This window comes from Lissotriton helveticus, chromosome 7 (assembly GCF_964261635.1).
Source record: "Lissotriton helveticus chromosome 7, aLisHel1.1, whole genome shotgun sequence".
In the NCBI taxonomy this organism is placed as follows: Eukaryota; Metazoa; Chordata; class Amphibia; order Caudata; family Salamandridae; genus Lissotriton; species Lissotriton helveticus.
Genome location: NC_136068.1, coordinates 329,760,605 through 329,781,421, shown reverse-complemented (window position 1 = coordinate 329,781,421; position 20,817 = coordinate 329,760,605).

Sequence of the window (20,817 nt, the reverse complement as noted above, 5' to 3'; positions counted from 1 at the left end):
GACTTCTACGCTGGAAGAGGAGACTAAAGTCTGCAGTGTCAGAACGACTTGTACCTATATCATATCTGGTATCTTGTGTTTGGAGTACATGTTGATAGAATCCAAAAGTTATCAGGGCAAAGGCTACTTGACACTAAGACTGGTGCGTGCATAATTCTACATGTATTGCGTGTGCTAGGAATATTCTATGAATATTAATACAGTATTTCTCTTACATGGAGACAGAAAGGCTAGACCATAGCTGGAACTGTTGATGCGATTCAGTAGCTTAGGAATGCAGAGAAGGAGGGCTGGACTGATAACTAGAAGCATAACATACTTTTGGCAGACTGGGAGGCAGAGCCAGGCCGGGCCGGGCACTGTGAGGCAGGAAGTAAGTGAAGGGTCAGGGATGCAGGTGGGGGCTGCATCGCTCCTCGGAGTGGGTTCAGGAAACTGGAGCTGAATCTGGTGTCCGGGCCCTTTTGAGGCCTAGAAACGGGGACAATTCAATGAATTAACTGTCGTGTATTTCTATAGGTTCTGATTCGATCCCCCTATTCCTGACCCTATTCTGGTTAAACTTACTAGCTAGTTAACTAACAGTCAGCCCATGAGGCAAGAAATCCCCCATGATGCAGATACCGTTATCTGACGCAGTCACACTACGGCACAGGAACGTGTTATCTGATTAGGTCATAACGCTTGAGATCTAATTAGACAAGCGATATTCCTCCAGCCCCTGATAAGGCATACGACGTTCTCATAACAAATCAAACCTATGACAACCTGGATAATCCGTGCGGCCATTGTTTTGATTTCACAGAGAACTTTAGTAAAGAATGTGCTAACGAGCAAGTCGTATGACATCTTTATTGACGTACCTATGTCCATCCTTACGTCAATCTCGGCACCTTTAAGGTATAAATATTGCCGACCTTGCCCTATGCAAACACACGCGTGGTGACAAGACGGAGCAGCCATACTTGCCGAAGCCGAGAGCAGAAGCAGACCCCGCAGGCAGCAGCCCCGCCTTCCTGACGCGCTGAGAGACGCGCTGCTATCTCAATCCGAGAGACCCAGCACCGGCGCTTCTGGGCAGCCCTCGCAGGCAGCCTGGAATATCGAGAGCAGAGAAAGAGATACCATTCCTCATTCATCCTAAATTCCAGGTACAGAACTGAATAACCCCTCCTAGAGAATTCTTTAGTTATTCACTTGGCAAAAACAAACTTAAACTAAACTGTAACTTTCTATTCCCGCCCACGCATTAGACTTAGGTCAGGTACACGGGGTAGGCGTATTTAGAAACACCAGTTGAGTACGTTTAGTCAAATGTATATGTGTATGTAAATATATTTTAATCATTTTAAACATCATATAGCTCAGAAACCATATCAATGTTTTTACAATATTATTTTATACTATTGCTTCTAATGTATGCACTTTACTTAACTATAAGTATTGCAATAATATCGATCCATTTCTCTTGTACGAGAAAAGAGACTGATCAATAAATAACATCTTTTATTGAACACGCCCGTCTCTTCCTTTTCTCTACATTCTGATGAGACTAAGAATGCACGTACTGACTGAGTAAAATAATTGCCTTGTGCTCACACGACTCTCGAGATTGACTCTTGATTAGGGGAGAGCAAAGTTGTCATGTTCTATGGTTGTCAGAAACTAAATCCCTTCTTGTCTAATCAGGGGAGTTCATCCTTCCTTGAACATTCGAGAAAGTTTCTAGCGAACTCTGAGCTTAGCTGGCAAACCCAAAAATTAAGTCTAGTTTCGACAGTAGTAGACCTAGTTAACGTCTGGCCTAGGTCTTTACTGCTGTAGGTACTATTCCAATGCGCAGAGCCTATTGGGAAAATAGGAGCTACACTACATGGCGCCCAACGTGTTTGGAAAGGGCGATAAAACTAACGTAAGACATTTAGAGTAACTCAGTCGTGCTTTCTCACTCAGACCCCTTTTCCCAAATACTCCAAAGACGTCTGGAGTGGGTGAAAGGTTATTATATCCTCCAAAACCTCGCAGGAGGGAACTCCTATGTACGGTTCTTGGTCTAGTCAACGTTGAAGGATAAAACAGTTCCAAAATATTGTGCACCTAATCTCTGTTTCCATAAAGAAACCTGATCTGCAAATAAAAATAATACCATCCTGTCAGTAAAATGGGAGACAGTGATGGAGAAAGAGAGGCAATTAGATTAGCTACTGAAATAGCAGATGCTGATGCTACCATGCAAACAGCAGACCCGGATATAATACTCATCCAGGTCGCCAAAAGGAGATCTATAACCTTAAAACTTATAGAAAATGGACTGACACCTAGAGGTGGCACAGTCATATTCGTAATTGAGGCACACGAATATCGGCAGACAGAGGTATACTATACATGGATACATTTTCCAGCAGCAAATGCTGTAACAAAGTACTTCCACTATTACAAAGTAGAGGAACCTCCTGAAACGTACACTCCTTTCGAGGAGGTGGAAGTACCACTCAAATTCCAAGAGCATTTGCTCTTATTTGATGGCGCCCTAAAACATAATAATCACATTACAAGGCTCGGTCCTTTAGGAAGACCAGGAGCAACGTGGCCGGTCTTAGCCGGATACACACCACATCCAGACATCGACGAGATGACTGCACCAGAGCTATTAATACAGCTAAAACAACTACTAAAAATTCACAGACAATTAGTTCAGTATGTAATGCGGACTTCAACAATTCAGCCAGCGATTAAAATTCCACAGCTGACCCCTCACCAGGGGAACACAAATAAAATCACACCACAGAACATCCAATCCTGCCTAGGTAAAGTTCCAGCTAAACGGGAACAGATACCATTCTGGTTGGCACAGAAAATCACCCAAATAGAGGCGGTGTTTCCTGACACCACCCCATTAGAAAAGCACAGGATTCTGACTATATGTCTCCCAATGGGAATCGCACCACACATTGAGGACTGTGACACTTGGGGTACGGTCTTTGCTTCAATCTACACAAAAACGCACGGTGTTCCATCCATTTCGGTAATACCAGATGTGCTAAAACAAATTCAAGATGAATACGGTCCAGAACCTGCTTTAACTCTTGGTATGAAATTACTGAAAGACTTCAAGCAGGTCTCGGCTATATTACTAGCCAACATAAAGGGTGAAGCAGCAAACGTGGCGATCCGCCAGAGGTTAAAAGAGACAGATATAGCAGACCAACCAGCTGAAATTGCCAGAATCATAGAAAAATCCTATGAAGAACTAGGCAGAGATAGTCTAGGTGGAATACCAGTAAAACCGCAACTGACTACAAGTCCAGAAAAAATATTTTTTAATAATAATTCACCAAAAAAGAACTGGGATGGAAATAAACAATCCAACCCTAAAGAAAAGAAATTCCAGTCCAGAGGAAGGTCTCCTAGGCGAAGAGAGAAATCTCCAAACCCGAGACAAAGGTCACCTCAGAGTGAACCCTCTGGGAATAGATATAACCTTAGAAATAGGGATAATATTAAAAAACCTGATAGATATCAAGACATTGATACACGTCCGTCTCAATCTTTTCAGAATTCCTCGCAGAAATCGGAAAGAAGAGGACGATCAGAAGAGCACGCCAAGTCCAAAGACAAGGAACCTGCTCAACTGAAAAAGAAATCACAATTTCCAAAAAAGAAGGTAGCCAGTATCAAGGTAGTTAACAATGCCGAGAATACTGAGGACACAACTGAAAAACGGAGAGTGGGCTCAGACAATGCTAGACAGCGCAGCAGAGGTGAGCATAGCTCGCAAAGTCCTTATGAATCATCTGGAGACAGTGGACACGAATGAATACCTTCAAGTGGAAACTGCAGATACCAGAGTTAGCAAGCCCCACAAAATATACGAGATAACATTACGTATAGAGGGAGATAAGACTAGGAAAATAAGGGGACTATTTTGGGATAACCTATCCAAGGGCTATGACATCCTTCTAGCTGAAAAAGACTGGCCACCGGAGTTTGTCAGGGAGTGCCCTCATGGCGAAGAAGTAATTATGCCTGCCTTCTCGAATCAAATACCGATTCATAAAAAATACACACTTGCTAGAAAGTGGGCAGTGGCCTTAGCACCTGCTTTATATAAAAATCACGTAGGATGGGATGAGGATTCTCCTCCTCACAAAGTCCAGTTAAAATCACAACCAACTGCACAAAGGCAGTACCCAATTAAGCAAGAAGCTAAAAAACAAGTAAATGAAATACTAGATCAGCTAGAATACCAGGGGGTGATTGAAACTTGCACCTCACAAATGAACAATCCTTTGTTTCCGGTCTCCAAACCAGACAATTCGTACCGTCTAGTTTTGGATTACCGACACCTTAACACATGTTGCAAAACTTTTGCAGTGCAAAACTCACACAGTGCTGCACTAATGAATAACATAGTGCGCAAAAAATACAAAACAACCTTGGACATCTCCAATGGATTCTTTTGTCAAAACATAGCACCAGAGAGCAGATATTTAACTGCATTTTCAGTAAATGGCACTCAAAAACAATTCTGTCGGTTAGCCCAGGGGTACAAGAACAGCCCGGGGGTATTCTCAGCGAGAGTAACAGAATTACTACAACTATATGATGATGAAGCATTATCTTATGTCGATGACATTTACTTAACAGATGATGACTTGGAAACTCACTTGAAAAGAGTGAACACCATAATACTTGGTTTCGCTGCAGAGGGTTACAAATTCAACTTCAAAAAGTCCAGAATTGCCCATCTGACGGTCCTATTCTTAGGATATGAGTTATCAAGTGAAGGCAAAAGCCTGGCAGACAATTTCCTAGAGAAATGTGCCGTAATCCAAGCTCCTAAAACACTAAAAAACCTACAGTCAATTCTAGGCTTCCTAAATTTCGGAAGAACTTACATTGCAAATTACGCAGAAAGGGTCAAACCCCTTTACGATCTAATTAAACCAGACTTTAAAAGATCCAGTTGGACTCAAGCACACACAGAAATTTTGAGATCCTTACAAACAGACATGCTAATTAAAACAAAATTAGAAACCCGTGATAATACACGCAACCTTGTGATCCGAGTCATCCCAGGGAGATGCGGATTCACATACCTAACCTCTAATGAGGGAGATAAGGTACCAATTGCATTTAAATCGCACTTGTACACTAAGGCTGAAATGAAATTTAGCCCAACGGAAAAAATTCTTACAGCAACACAGACAGCTATAGCAAAAGAACGAGCCCTGGCACAAGGTAAACGAATAATAATCGTGACACCAATACCAGCCTTAGAGGCGGTAACAAAGGCAAGCATTCCTAATGCGAAAGCACTCCATCCGAGATGGATACAATGGGCTAACTCTCTTGCTGCAACAGACGTGGTGTACGAATTTGATCCTTACTTAAAAACACAAGAATTTCTACAATATGAATTCGAATGTCCTCTGCCAACCGAAATTCTGCCTCTAGACCAATACGGCTGTATAATATATACAGACGGATCAGCACAACCCGCAGTAGGGGGTAAACAAGCTTACAGTGCTGCGTGCGCGATTGTTAAAGGTCGTTGGCACGAAGGGAAATTTAAACCAACCCTAACTAAGACCCAATCTCTAGGAGATTGCACAGCTCAGCGAGCTGAATTACTAGCATTTAAGATGGCGCTTGAAAATACCGATCGAGAATTCCCCACACTCATAGTGTGCGATTCGTATTATTGCGTTCAATCTTATAATGAATACTTGCAGATCTGGCTTCAAAATGGTTTCAAGGATGCGAAAGGAGGCACAATCAAGCATAAAATGCTATGGGAACAAGTAGCTCTTTTACAAAAAGAACTACCAAAGACTCACGTGATACATACACTGAGTCATCAACGTGATGGCGTTCACGTTGCAGGGAATTCATTGGCTGATGAGGCCGCGAAGGCAGCTGTGCAAACGGCTTCCGTAGCTGCCATCACCCGGTCAAAAACAAAAATAGTCAGCGAAATATTACAAGCTGTCAGCGCTTCTGAAAAGGATTCGATAGAACCACTCCCTAAAGGCTTTCCATTAAAGTACTCATACATAACAGATGAAAACAATGTTCCTTTTGCTCAAATCCCTGGAGTGGGGGATAGGGCAATTCCAAACATGGAACACAGATTAGGACTAATAATAGCGGCACACGAAGGGCTTGCTTCTACCCATGCTGGCGTCTCAGCCACAGTATCATTATTAAAACAGAGATACTGGTGGCCGCAAATGAGAAGACAAACAAGGAACTATGTTCTAGCATGTGAAATATGTCAAAAAATGAAAGTATCAACTGTGAGACGTCCAGCACAGACGCCCCTTCTAATCTCGGATAAACCATTAGCCTGTGTTTATCTAGACCACTGTGGTCCCTTACAAAGGGACGGTAACTATAAATATATCTTGGTCGCAGTGGACTCATGCACGAGATTCATATGGATGTGGCCCCAGCGAACGGCTGACGCCAGAACTGTTATAAAAGATTTGCGGGTCTTTATCGGCACATACGCAATTGGCATTCTGCATTCGGACAATGGTCCTGCTTTTAGCTCTCGGGCTTATAAGGAGGCCATGGTCAGCATGGGCGTGCAATTGCGGTACTCTTGTCCATTTCACCCTGAGGGGAACGGAATTGTTGAAAGAAAAAACCGTGATATAAAGCAATCTATAACGGCAAAGGTATTAGGTTCGGGAGCTGGGTGGGTCAAACATCTAATAAGTGTCCAACGTAGTCTAAATAACTTGCCAAGAAATTCTCTGAAGGGATTCAGTCCGTACGAATTATTATTCGGAACTAGGATGTTGATCTCTGACCTTGATAGTCAGACTTCAGTGGTAACAGAAAAAAGCTTTGATGTCAAAGACCGTTTGGCTATTTTGCAGGACTTAAACAAAACAAGAAAAGACCTGAGCAACATACAGTTGAAAGAACAGCCAACGACCACTGAAGAATCACCACCTGTCCCAGCAAGACCTGTCTGGATTCCAAAAGTCGGGGATCTAGTCAGGGAGAAGATCGCGGTAAAGAAGGAATTTGGGCCTTCTTACAGAAAAGCAGTTCCTGTATTGTCTGTCAACGGGACAAGATCAGTTGTACTACCGCCACTTGCTGGAAAAAAGGAGAACCGAGTTGTATCCATCGACCTGGTAAAACCACAACATGTGGCCGATAACCAACAGTAGGCCAAGTGGACTCCCAATAAGTAGCAGAACACCAAGGTTTGCTACCAGTACAGAGGTCCTATCAAAGAGGCTCATCACATTCGAAACGCCTACAGAAGAACAACAAGGACTATGCAACAATGCAATAGAACTTAGACCTCTGAAAACCCAAATAAAGACATTTAGCAGAGACACACCAATCTATACAGAAGTACCAAGTGAAAATGCGAGAAACAAAAATCCTGAACCAATTGGAACAATTGACAGAACTGCATCCGGTTACTTCATCAACTTCGATGATTCCTCTGAAGGCTTCAGCGAACAAAAGACACAGCCATCATCAAAAACCTTTAAAGACAAAGCGAAGGAACTTTTGAAACAACTGAAAGAAACATATCTAGTTTCTCCATGGATTGAATTTTGGGTGGGTTTTGGTGCATTTATCCTCATACTTTGGCTCATCATGGTATTTACCTTGGGACGCTTCATTGAGGGAAAATATGCTAAAATGGACACAGCAAGTCAGAACATCAACTTGGTCCTCAAACCACACACATCTTCACACGTCGAGAAAAGAGAACTTTCTTCAGAACTTTCTTCAGCCAACTTCACAGCAATTCCAATATCTGGTGGGGTAGCCTGGGACAACACTGACTATGAAATTTATGGTCCGGTCGAGATCCTGAAATATCCACACCAAATCAAGATCTCCTTGAGTGACTTTGCAAAACCAAACTCATTTGCTGATGATTGGGACTTTGAAAGTATAAACAATATGATGTCTGACTTAGTAATGTCTGCTAAATTTACAAAACATGATTATTTGCAAGGTTCTACAAATTATGATAGTATGTATTGCTATAACCATTATGGTAACCATTTCTTGCATAAATCTGCACAACCTAGAAATGTTTTAAATTTTAATCAATGGGAACATTGTGCTACACCTCCAAAAGGGAGCTCTAGAACCGTGTATGGCAAATATTCATATTTTTCAGGTTTTAACATAACTAATGCTGAAACATTTTATTACAAATTGTCAAACAAGACAGGGATGAAAACCATGATAACCAACACAAAATTGATATATTCAGATTCTTTCTTTGAAAAAATGAATACTTTTGGATTTGATTATTGGGACAAACATGTTGATTTGAAAAGTGTTTGGGGTACAAAAGAATGGCAAGTACAGGGTATAGAAGCTTTGTTTAGAGCCTGCATGATCCCAGAACAAATGATATTTTTAAATGACACCGTTCAACAAACCACCTGTCTTGGCTTAGCCAAAATCAAAGATTTAAATAACCTGTCTATTCCAAAGCCAACAATGTTTAGCAATAACTCTGAAACAGATGAAGAAATAGACATAAACCATATACTTAACCAAAACAGAACACATCCTGATTGGAAACAATGGTTGATCTGGCCCACAGATACAAATAACTGTCAAGATAGATTCCTGAATAAAACACAGGGTTTCAAAATGAACAGGCCAGACCCTAGATATCCCCAAAGACATCACCCAGGGATAATAACAACCTACAGTGTGGGCAAATTATGCCTTCAATGGCTACAAACTTCCACACTGCCTGAAATTAAGCAACACCTAACTTTACTTACTGATGGTGCTGACTTGCGTGATTTCATAATGGGACCACGCAAACAGCGTCAAAAGCGTTTCATAGCAGCCTCTGTATATGCAGCATACAATGAGGCCTGGAAGGTTACTCAAATTGAGACAGCAGAAAGAATACGGGAAATTGACCGTATTAATTTGGAAAAATCACTTTCTGTAGTGGACAATGGGTTAATGACTCTGTCCTCCAGAATTTTTTCATTGGACAGCATTGTGTCTTCAGCAATCGATATATTATCGCAAGACTTACTGTTATTACAACATGGTCAGTCACAATTGCGTTCTATTGTACAGCTTGGCTGGACGTTACAAAATCTGCGTTCAGGCTATGTGCCTTGGCGTTTAATCAACACAACGTCACTATTTCAAATCTTTAACCTTACTGATAGACAAATCGGTATGGCGCAGAAGGGTGCTGATTATACAATCTTGAGCATTGAAAAACTAGAAAGATTACCGTTGACAATGTCAGAACGACCTGTCAGTGAATGGATAATCCACGGAATCATAAATATTCCAATCTCAACCTTCAGGTTTCAATACTGCCAAAAATATATACAGGCTGGCATGTACGAGAAATTGGGAAAGGGGTACCTTAAAACAACATGGAACCTGCCCTATTCACATGCATGTGTCAGTAACAAAGGACAGAAAGTGTTTCTTAGTGGCATCAATTGTGCTATGTCACTAAGCGGCACGCTTCTGTGTAACGGTATTAGTTTGCACGGAGCCTGTGAAGGGAATTCATACAACCTTTCATGTCACCAGCAAGGCGCACCTGCAACTGAAATAGAACCATTCTTTCAAAGACTCTATAATGGGAGTTACATTCTTATTGTAGACCACAGATGCTGTAGTCTTATGCCCGGGACTCCTTATCTCGTCACTACGACGGCGAAGGTCAAGTGCTGTGGACGTTCTTTGTTCCCCAGCTCCTTTCCAGACAGGGAGGCGAGGGCATGGCCCAGTTTGAAAATTACTTCTATTCGAATAGACACTTTAAGCAGAATGAAAACAGTGCTTCTTCAGACGCCTACAAGGCTCACGTCATCTAAAGAAACGTATGATCTACAAGTCGCAAGGACGACTGCAGAGATACATACATTATTATCAACTAATTCCCCCGTACATTTCGCGGAAATCCTGAGCGAAATCTTAAATATTTCTGATACCACAGGGGTCTCAAAGGTATTTAAGACAGTATTTTCGATGGCATTAACACCATTCAAAGCCATACTGGGTATTTTTCCAGACTTCGTCCATTCGATTTTTGGCGGACTTCCCCTGATCCTAGGACTAATTGCGGGAATCCTATTCCTAGTCCTTATTTTTCGTTATGGCAACCCATGTCACAGATCAAACTCTCGCGACAATGGAAGATACGATCCTAGCCATTGGATACCGGGACCGGATATCAAAAATCCTTGGACTATCCCGGCTTAGAGACCTAAACATGACTTGGTTTCTATCATTTCGACCAATGTGGCAAAGGTGTGTTTTACCTGTACTAAGGTGTCTGCTATGCGGAGAAGAATGCGTGTTAGACACCTGTCTGACGCTACAATCGGATGCGCCGGTGGATGCAGATACACTGTTGGTTCCTACCAAGGTTCACGCACTGTGCTGCCCTCAAAGGCTGCCAATTCTGATGACGGCATTCCTGGAATCTTCACCACTGCGATTGAAGAGTAGTGAAGTTCAAGATGAAAGCAGCATCGAACAGGTACGACCTTCTGTCAGCAATGCAAATCAGAATGTCAATGGAGACAATCATGCGCATGAATGCATGGTTACCCCTATTTCCGACTTAGTGGAACTTTCCCATGAAGCTGTTGACAGTTTTTTCGAAAGCCTGAATGATATGATGTTCTCTCCGGAACAGAAATAGAGACTTTTGAGTAAACTCGCACACGGCGTTCCCTGAATTCGGCCTTCAACTTTAAAAATAAAGTCACATGAACAAATTACAATCCAGTTCACGGACAGCAACTTTTTTCAGCAAGCCCCTAAAATATTTTTCTATATATTTTTTCCCGGGACACTGATTTTCTGCTTAAAGTAAGAGACTATTCCTAGAGAACTAAGATTTCTATTTTAGATACTTTATAGACTTTATAGACTTTAGCTGCCCGCTGGTATGTTCGCAATAGATTTTATGTGATGAAATGGTTTCGACTTTTTTTCTGTATAGCCATATTAAGAGCCATTTCATGTGTATTTCTCATATACCAACAATCAATAATGCATAACAATGCGTGTTCACTTTTGCATCTAATTCATAGCTTAAGTGCATACAATATATATGACTGCAATTTTTCAGTATATTTGAAAATTTCGAAATGCATTTATGTATTTTGGGGTGGTAAGGTATACACTATACTCTATAGTATGTTGTACTATGTTATACTATGCATAGATTAGTAGATATGACCATAGTTAGCGTGGAGTGGGTGTCGTGTATTTCTATAGGTTCTGATTCGATCCCCCTATTCCTGACCCTATTCTGGTTAAACTTACTAGCTAGTTAACTAACAGTCAGCCCATGAGGCAAGAAATCCCCCATGATGCAGATACCGTTATCTGACGCAGTCACACTACGGCACAGGAACGTGTTATCTGATTAGGTCATAACGCTTGAGATCTAATTAGACAAGCGATATTCCTCCAGCCCCTGATAAGGCATACGACGTTCTCATAACAAATCAAACCTATGACAACCTGGATAATCCGTGCGGCCATTGTTTTGATTTCACAGAGAACTTTAGTAAAGAATGTGCTAACGAGCAAGTCGTATGACATCTTTATTGACGTACCTATGTCCATCCTTACGTCAATCTCGGCACCTTTAAGGTATAAATATTGCCGACCTTGCCCTATGCAAACACACGCGTGGTGACAAGACGGAGCAGCCATACTTGCCGAAGCCGAGAGCAGAAGCAGACCCCGCAGGCAGCAGCCCCGCCTTCCTGACGCGCTGAGAGACGCGCTGCTATCTCAATCCGAGAGACCCAGCACCGGCGCTTCTGGGCAGCCCTCGCAGGCAGCCTGGAATATCGAGAGCAGAGAAAGAGATACCATTCCTCATTCATCCTAAATTCCAGGTACAGAACTGAATAACCCCTCCTAGAGAATTCTTTAGTTATTCACTTGGCAAAAACAAACTTAAACTAAACTGTAACTTTCTATTCCCGCCCACGCATTAGACTTAGGTCAGGTACACGGGGTAGGCGTATTTAGAAACACCAGTTGAGTACGTTTAGTCAAATGTATATGTGTATGTAAATATATTTTAATCATTTTAAACATCATATGGCTCAGAAACCATATCAATGTTTTTACAATATTATTTTATACTATTGCTTCTAATGTATGCACTTTACTTAACTATAAGTATTGCAATAATATCGATCCATTTCTCTTGTACGAGAAAAGAGACTGATCAATAAATAACATCTTTTATTGAACACGCCCGTCTCTTCCTTTTCTCTACATTCTGATGAGACTAAGAATGCACGTACTGACTGAGTAAAATAATTGCCTTGTGCTCACACGACTCTCGAGATTGACTCTTGATTAGGGGAGAGCAAAGTTGTCATGTTCTATGGTTGTCAGAAACTAAATCCCTTCTTGTCTAATCAGGGGAGTTCATCCTTCCTTGAACATTCGAGAAAGTTTCTAGCGAACTCTGAGCTTAGCTGGCAAACCCAAAAATTAAGTCTAGTTTCGACAGTAGTAGACCTAGTTAACGTCTGGCCTAGGTCTTTACTGCTGTAGGTACTATTCCAATGCGCAGAGCCTATTGGGAAAATAGGAGCTACACTACATAACGTGCACACTGTATAATGTGGCAACATAGGCCTAATACTCGTTGCTTTCACGAGAACTGGAAACTGGTGTACTAGAGTTGGACACAACTATAATTGCGTCTGTAATCGATCAGAGTGGGATACATGCATATCGATCATGCACATATAGCATAGGATGGGGAACACGTAGGCACATATAACATGGCAAAATTTACTTTTCCACAGTATAACACTAAGCTGGCTAAAATGCTAGCTGTGGACCTTCTCCCTTTTTCTTTTGTAGAAGCGGTAGGTTTTCTAGAATTAGTGGCAACGCTCTGCCCTAAATGGAAGGTTCCTAGCCGGTTCTATTTTGCCAGAGTTGCGGTTCCAGCACTACATTAAGATGTGCTGGAGGCGATTGGGGCAGCTTTGCAGAAGAGTGCTGTTCACACAATACATCTGACAACAGACATGTGGACCAGTGGCGCAGGCGCTGATTAAATGTGCATCACTGCACACTGGGTCTCTTTTTCAGGTGTTAAAGCAAAGCTAAACGCAGGTGTTGACCCGGACCAAGTTTTCAAAGCTGCTCGGAAACATGCAACACTAGCCATGTTTGGCTTGGAGAAAAGTCACACATCCGAAAACATTTTGGACGAGTTTAACAAAAAGGTCTCGAAAATGCTATCCCCAAAAAAACGCCAGATTGGTTATGTTTCCACGGATAATGGCGCCAATGTAGTTAAGGCCATGTCGCTGGGTGGCTATTTCAGAGTGCCGTGTTTGGCGCACTGTATCAACCTGGTAGTTCAAAAATTCTTGAGTGATAGAGACAGTGCAGCGTTCGCGGTAATGGCCACCTGCCGCAAAATGTGCAACCATTTCAGCCATTCTTTTAAGGCCCGGAAGCATCTGAGGAGGCTGCTACTTCAAAGTCGAATACCAGTGAAAGCACTCATCCAGGAGGTGGCAACACGTTGGAACTCAACCTTCTACATGCTTGAGCGTCTGTATGAGCAGTATACGGTACTCGATCACTATTTCTTAACAGAGGGTACATCTCAGAAGGAGGACCTGCGGATGGGTGCGGCGCAATGGGACATAGTTAAAAGCCTGACAGACATGCTTCGTCCTTTTGAGTTCTTCACGCGTGCAGTCAGCCAGGAGGACTGTAATTTGGGCAAAGCTATCCCATTGTTGTGCATGCTGGAGCACCAACTGATGGCGGTGTCTTCTGAGTTTGAAAAAGATGTAAAAAAAAAGACCATTTTATTTTGTCTGAGAAATTATTAGAGCGCCTACGTGGTGATGAACGTCTTCAAAAGATCAAGTCAGAACAGCATTACATTTGTGCTACTATTCTGGATCCACGCTACAAAAAGGCGCTGGCAGGCGAAGCATTCTTTCTTTTTGCTGATGAAGATGTTAAAAATTACAAACATTGGCTAGCCTGGTCAGCCAAGAGGTTTGAAAAAGAACGGCAGGTTATTGAAGGAGAAGGCAGTACATCAGCATCAGCATCAGCAGGCCATCCCCAGTCACAAGAATCCACTTCTGCACCTGTGGCTGGGGCACAAGTGACCTCTCAGCCATTAAAGACACCGGCAAGTGGATCATCTGCACCACACACAACACTAACAGTGGCTGCTGTGGAGGATTGGCTAAGTTTGCTGGGGTATGGTTCTCGAAAAAATGTCACAGGCACAGCAAAAAGTAAGCAAAGTGGAGGAACCGTTGATGACCTTGAGCCGATGGTGCAGGACTATCTGAATGACTCAACAGAGGTCTTTCTTAATGATGAGCCATTGCAGTATTGGCATGGCAAAAAACAATTGTGGCCACAGCTCTCCAACCTGGCTATAAACTATTTGTCTTGCCCACTCGCAAGCGTGTCTTCTGAACGTGTTTTCAGTGCTGCTGGTGGCATTGTAACTCCCAAACGGAGCCGCCTCTCGCCCAAAAATGTGGAGCGGCTGACAATGATCAAGATGAATCAGCACCTCATACCACCAGATTACAAAGTACGAGAAAGCACGCCGCATGAAGACGTGGAGGACGGCAACGTAGATGAGGGGATTTGTTCTCTGTTCGGTGGCACTGACCTCATCCTGCCTGAATTCGCAGAGTATGATGACGAAATCTTCTTTTTATTCCCTGACACCGAGCCCTGAAAATGAGACAATGAATCAATAACTTTCTTTTTCGTCCTTATTCACTTTTATTCCTGTGTGTCTCTCTTTCTTTGTTTTGCACAGTTAATTTAATTCAAACTTTAATCACCTAATGCCAAAAACAAGACCATCAGCAGAACTGTCTTCACTTGTTTGCTTATTGATTTGAAGGTGCCGCAGCCTACATTCCTCAGGTTCACAAGTTCTGAAGAACATGCTCCTCTATCCTCCTCCTCCAGACTGCGATTTCCCTCAAAGCAGAGTGCTGGATTACGCCCAATGAAGAAAGACTCAGCACTTGTGGGGGTGTTCTACTTCTTTGCGGGTGAGTTGACGGCTTTGGGCCCATTGCTGTCAAGCTCTAATAATGGATGAAAGTGTTTTGGACCAAATATGAGGTGGAAATTTCTTGCCGTTTTTGCTGACTTGCTTGCCTTTGAGGTGCTCTTTGGCGGGGTTCCGGGTGTTTGTGGGTGAGTTTTGGGGTCTGGGAGCACTGCTGCGACAGTCTCATCTTGATTGCATTTGCTTTTCAGGAAATCCGTGGTAGAAAACAGGAGTTATGATGATTGGTGAGTGGTGACCTAGCTGCACAGCGCGTTTGGACCGAAGGCCGAGAGATATTGTAAGTATGAGATTTAGCTTTTTCGCTGTTTGGGGGGTGTTGTCGCGTGCTTTTTTGCGGGTGGGTTGGCGGGTCTTGGCTGGGGCATTCCTGGGAAGGTCTAATACCGGATAGAAGTGTTTTGGACAAAATCCTTAAGGAAAAGCCTTTTTTTTGCTATTTCTTCTGACATCTTGCTCAATGTAGCGTTTTGGGGGCTTCCTGCTGTTCGTGGGTGGGTTGCGGCCGGGGTCTCTGTCGAAGCACTGCTGCGACAGTCTAATCTTCATTGCATTTGCTTTTCAGGAAATCCGTGGTGGAAAACAGGAGTTATGATGATGACCTAGCTGCACAGCGCGTTTGGACCGAAGGCCGAGAGATATAGTAAGTATGAGATTTAGCTTTTTCGCTGTTTGGGGGTGTTGTCGCGTGCTTTTTTGCGGGTGGGTTGGCGGGTCTTGGCTGGGGCATTCCTGGGAAGGTCTAATACCGGATAGAAGTGTTTTGGACAAAATCCTTAAGGAAAAGCCTTTTTTTTGCTATTTCTTCTGACATCTTGCTCAATGTAGCGTTTTGGGGGGCTTCCTGCTGTTCGTGGGTGGGTTGCGGCCGGGGTCTCTGTCGAAGCACTGCTGCGACAGTCTAATCTTGATTGCATTTGCTTTTCAGGAAATCCGTGGTGGAAAACAGGAGTTATGATGATGACCTAGCTGCACAGCGCGTTTGGACCGAAGGCCGAGAGATATAGTAAGTATGAGATTTAGCTTTTTCACTGTTTGGGGGTGTTGTCGCGTGCTTTTTTGCGGGTGGGTTGGCGGGTCTTGGCTGGGGCATTCCTGGGAAGGTGTAATACCGGATAGAAGTGTTTTGGACAAAATCCTTAAGGAAAAGCCTTTTTTTTGCTATTTCTTCTGACATCTTGCTCAATGTAGCGTTTTGGGGGGCTTCCTGCTGTTCGTGGGTGGGTTGCGGCCGGGGTCTCTGTCGAAGCACTGCTGCGACAGTCTAATCTTGATTGCATTTGCTTTTCAGGAAATCCGTGGTGGAAAACAGGAGTTATGATGATGACCTAGCTGCACAGCGCGTTTGGACCGAAGGCCGAGAGATATAGTAAGTATGAGATTTAGCTTTTTCGCTGTTTGGGGGTGTTGTCGCGTGCTTTTTTGCGGGTGGGTTGGCGGGTCTTGGCTGGGGCATTCCTGGGAAGGTCTAATACCGGATAGAAGTGTTTTGGACAAAATCCTTAAGGAAACACCTTTTGGCACTTTTTGTAAGTTAGGGTTCGTTAGGGTTAGCCCTAGCAGCAGGATTGCATGTGTTTCGGGGTGTTCTATTGCAACGCAGTTCTGGGGTTTTAGAGCACTGTTGGAGCGATGCTGGCTATGGATACTTTTGCTTGCTTGCAAGTGGTTTGAATACAATCCGCGGTCGGTAAGGGTGTATTTGGGCCTACTGTTACTTTCAAAGTACGTTTTGTCACCATTTTTCTGCTAGCCATCGTTTTTGGAGATCTGATTGGGGGTCTTCTACATTTTTGCGACTGGCTTTAGTAAGGGTCTTGGTGGGAGCATTGATGGGAAGGTCAAATTGTGTTCTAAAACACAGTTTACAGTACACCTACCTTGAGGGGAAAGATCCGCTATAATATTTTGGCCATACTTATTTATCCTTAAAAAGGTGACTCAGACAGAGCACGCAATTTCAAAAATATAGTACTGTCTATTAGGGAAATCAAAGTGTGACTTTTTGCACCACACAGCGTACATACGTTTTATTTATTTATCAGTGGTATTGTAATAGCACTTCCTGTTTTCCGTTCAATAATTACAGGCCGAGTTTCAGTCAACATCCGCCAGGCAGGCAGTGGACACAGGGTGTCTTCTGTCAGTGGTCACCAACATTGATGGACGAAGCGTCAGCTGGAATGGAGGAGTGCCGCTAATAAGAGGAATTGTTTGCTGCATGCAACTTACTTACCAAATTCAACAGGACAACTCCAACAACATACAGAATACAGATACAGTATCCATTGTTTTCTTCTATGAGTGTGACTGCATGTGCTTAGCTTTAGTTTGTACCCAAAGATTTCTTTATCTTCAATTATTGTTTGTCCAGGCTGTGCATTTTTTTTCTTCTCTCAACAAAACCTACCCAAAAAGAAACCCCCATTCCCATCCATTTTCCAAACCCTAACCCTCTTCCCCCGGGCTGTGTTGTTTTGCTTGATGTCTGACTAAAATGACATCAATAATTCCACACACTTGCTGGGGAGGATAAGGTCATAGCAACAGGCTGGTGAAGGAATACAAGGATATCTTCTAGACTTACTCAGCTTCAGTACTATTTCTTCTAGTAGTAGGAGCCAATGTCAAATAAATTCAACGCAAGTACTAGTTATACTTGCAAGCAAATACTTTACCATTTGTTAGGCTACATTATGGCACTGTTCTAGTGTACTGTCACCTGCTATATTCTCGATCGTACCGTAACTGTTGTAATGCTACAGTAAGGACAAACCAGGAAACGTTTTCTTTTTTTCCATAGGCATGCAACTGCCACTGTGTCACACCACTAGTACCACCGCAATGAGGAAATTTCACCTGCCCAGGATTGCCAACGTTAATCCCCATTTCACGTGGAGCCAGCCCTGGGCCTAGCCCTAATTTCTAACACAAATTACAGGTAAGATAAGCGTTTGGTGGGAGGTAGTATAATGGAGTATTAGGACTAGACGAGAGATTGACGGTAGTACTACTAAAGTCCTACGACTGTTCAGGAAAACAAACTTACTGTTACACCCCCGTCCCCCACCCACCAGACTGAAAAGCAGTAAAAAACAGGTATGGTCAGATAAAGTTCAAAAAAGTATATTTATGTAGCCCTAACAAAATAATCTCCCTCAAGACCCTCCCTAACCCCAACGATTGTCTTTGAAAAGTCCCAAAAAGAACCCAACTCCCAAATCCCACCCCCCAAAAGTCTCTAAAAAAAGGGCAAGGGACACTCCACTACTGGAGGGTGCTGGTGAATTTTGCGGCCAGGGCATCATACTCCTTGCGGAGGGTGGCAAGGTCGAAGCGGAGGCCCTCCACCAAGTTCTTGTACCTAAGGACCTCCTGCTCCAGGTAGGACATTCGGACTCCTAGGCGGCGCTGGCGTGCCTTGCAGCTCCTGTGGGGGGCAGCTGGTCTTTCTGCTGCTTGGCGGTGGCGGTTGGCTTTCTTAGCCCGGCTCTGTACCGCTGGAGCACTGCGCATGCTGGCGGCCCGTGGGGTCACGGAGGAGGATGCAGCTGTCCCAGTCGAGGATGTTGTGGTTGCACCGGTCGACTGCGTGTCCTCCTCCTCCTCCAGGGCCACCAGCCGCCGATATTCGGCGACAGTGGCATCCAGCCTCCGTTGCCGGGCCATTCGAGCCTGCTCCCTCCGTGATGTCGATTTGGAAGGAGCAACTATATGAAGAAAGAAAGACATAGTCTGTAACCAATGCTCCTTAGCATTAATAACACAAAGTGATTGAGCCGAAAGTTGGGTCACAGTACAAGTAGCAAATTGAAAGCACAGTACATAACTATTGAGGACAGTATCTATGTAACCTCCCACTTCTGCATCCTTGCTCTAACATTAGTGGTAGTTTAATGAACAAATTCTACGACCACTATGGACTTCCATTACAGTCGACTATGACAGTACACCAGTCTTATTCTTCTTCTTCTCTCTTGTTTAGGAAAATTGGTACGTTATCTTATGCAAGCCGGCAGAATGGCAGCACAGTGAACTTGCACCCGAGAAAAACAGTTGCACACCATGATGAGGAGACAGACTGGCGTTACTGTACCGGTCCAGTACATGCAGGTGGTGAAGCTATTACTTTTCTATTACGGGTGGCACTGAGAATACTCTGTTACAAGGGCTACTGCTTAATTAATTTACCTTTCACCCTACAGTGCAAATGAGTACTAGAAAAGGAAAATGAAGAAGCTAAATAATTTGATTATCTATCACTTCACATGGGACGTATTTGATGACATATGGGATGACTTTAGGTGCTTTGCTTAATATTGAGTGAACAGTGATACACCCACACATGAATGATGTACTACAACTAAACTAAAGTTATTAAGAGAGGTACGGAGTGTCCACCGTAATAACCGGATATATGCTGTGCTTGCAGTTGCAATACAAAGTACTGCTACTATTCATGGTAGTATTGGACACATTTACAATTTCTTTTCCTTGCCTTCCCTACACTGGAACGGACGTGCGGGTGCGGTGGTACATGCTCTTCAAGGTAACACTTAGTTCATCCAGCGACCATCTACTCTCTCTAGATACACATGTGCTATCTAAGAGTCAGAGAATACCATGCTCCAGGCATCCATTCATTCAAAGTATACGCACACATACAGTTTCTGTTTCACCCACCCAGGCTGCTGTCCTTCCACCCATCCTTGCTTCATCATTGACCCAGCCATGCACCATACCATATTCTTTCCTTCCCAGCCACCTCGGGGGCCAAGCAAACACATATCGTTCTTCTTTGCCAGCCATCATAAAATTTCGCATCCCACTTACTTACACGTACACCCTTCTTTCGCTTTTCGTTCATCCCATCCATCACGTTCATCTAAGATCTTATTGGGATTCTTCTCACCAAAAACTTCACAGCTAAGTCGGAGTACATTTCGAGGAGGCTACTACCTGGTTGATTTGTAATACACCCGTGCAGAAAGCACACTATGCAGTCTTCAATCTCAATAAGTAAGAAATATATAGCTTACCTGTTCCCGCCACCACCGTGCGAACCCCCACAGGACCGTCCGCCGGCTCTTGCACCGCTTCCTCCCCAGAGTCCTCCGAGTCCTCGCCCAACACCGCCACCTCCGCGCTGGCCCCGCCACCAGATGTTCCACCTACAAAGTACATTTAAGAATGTTAGAATACACCACTCACTACTATATAATATTTGGTCTAGGAGTAATAAAGAAATGTTAAAAAAAACAGAATACAATGTAATAATTTGTGACTGTCTACTCTAAAGTAAAAATGTCCCTTTTTCCAGGGAAGGCTGTTGTCTTGCTGCACTTTTATGCACAACTGATGAATGCTTGCTTTTTATTTTTAACACGCACCACTTTTTCTCCTAACAGACAGAAGCTTGACTTCTAAGAACACGAGTCCAGGATCAAGTTCAAACCAGGTGAGAGCTCGGCTCGACCACAAGAAATGTGTCCAATTAATCGTCAGCACTAAGCACTTTTCCGTTTTCAGTTAAATAGTTTTATGACAAAGTTGATTTTAATAAATGTGTTTACTTTTAATAAAGCTTTTAAACTTAATTAGACTCTGTGGTTTTTGGTCCTCCAGACTAGAGTGGATGAGCTAAAGGTTTTGGAATTTTTGCAAGCATGAGTGCCTCTGACACTTCTTGACTGTGACTCCGTACTCTTGTC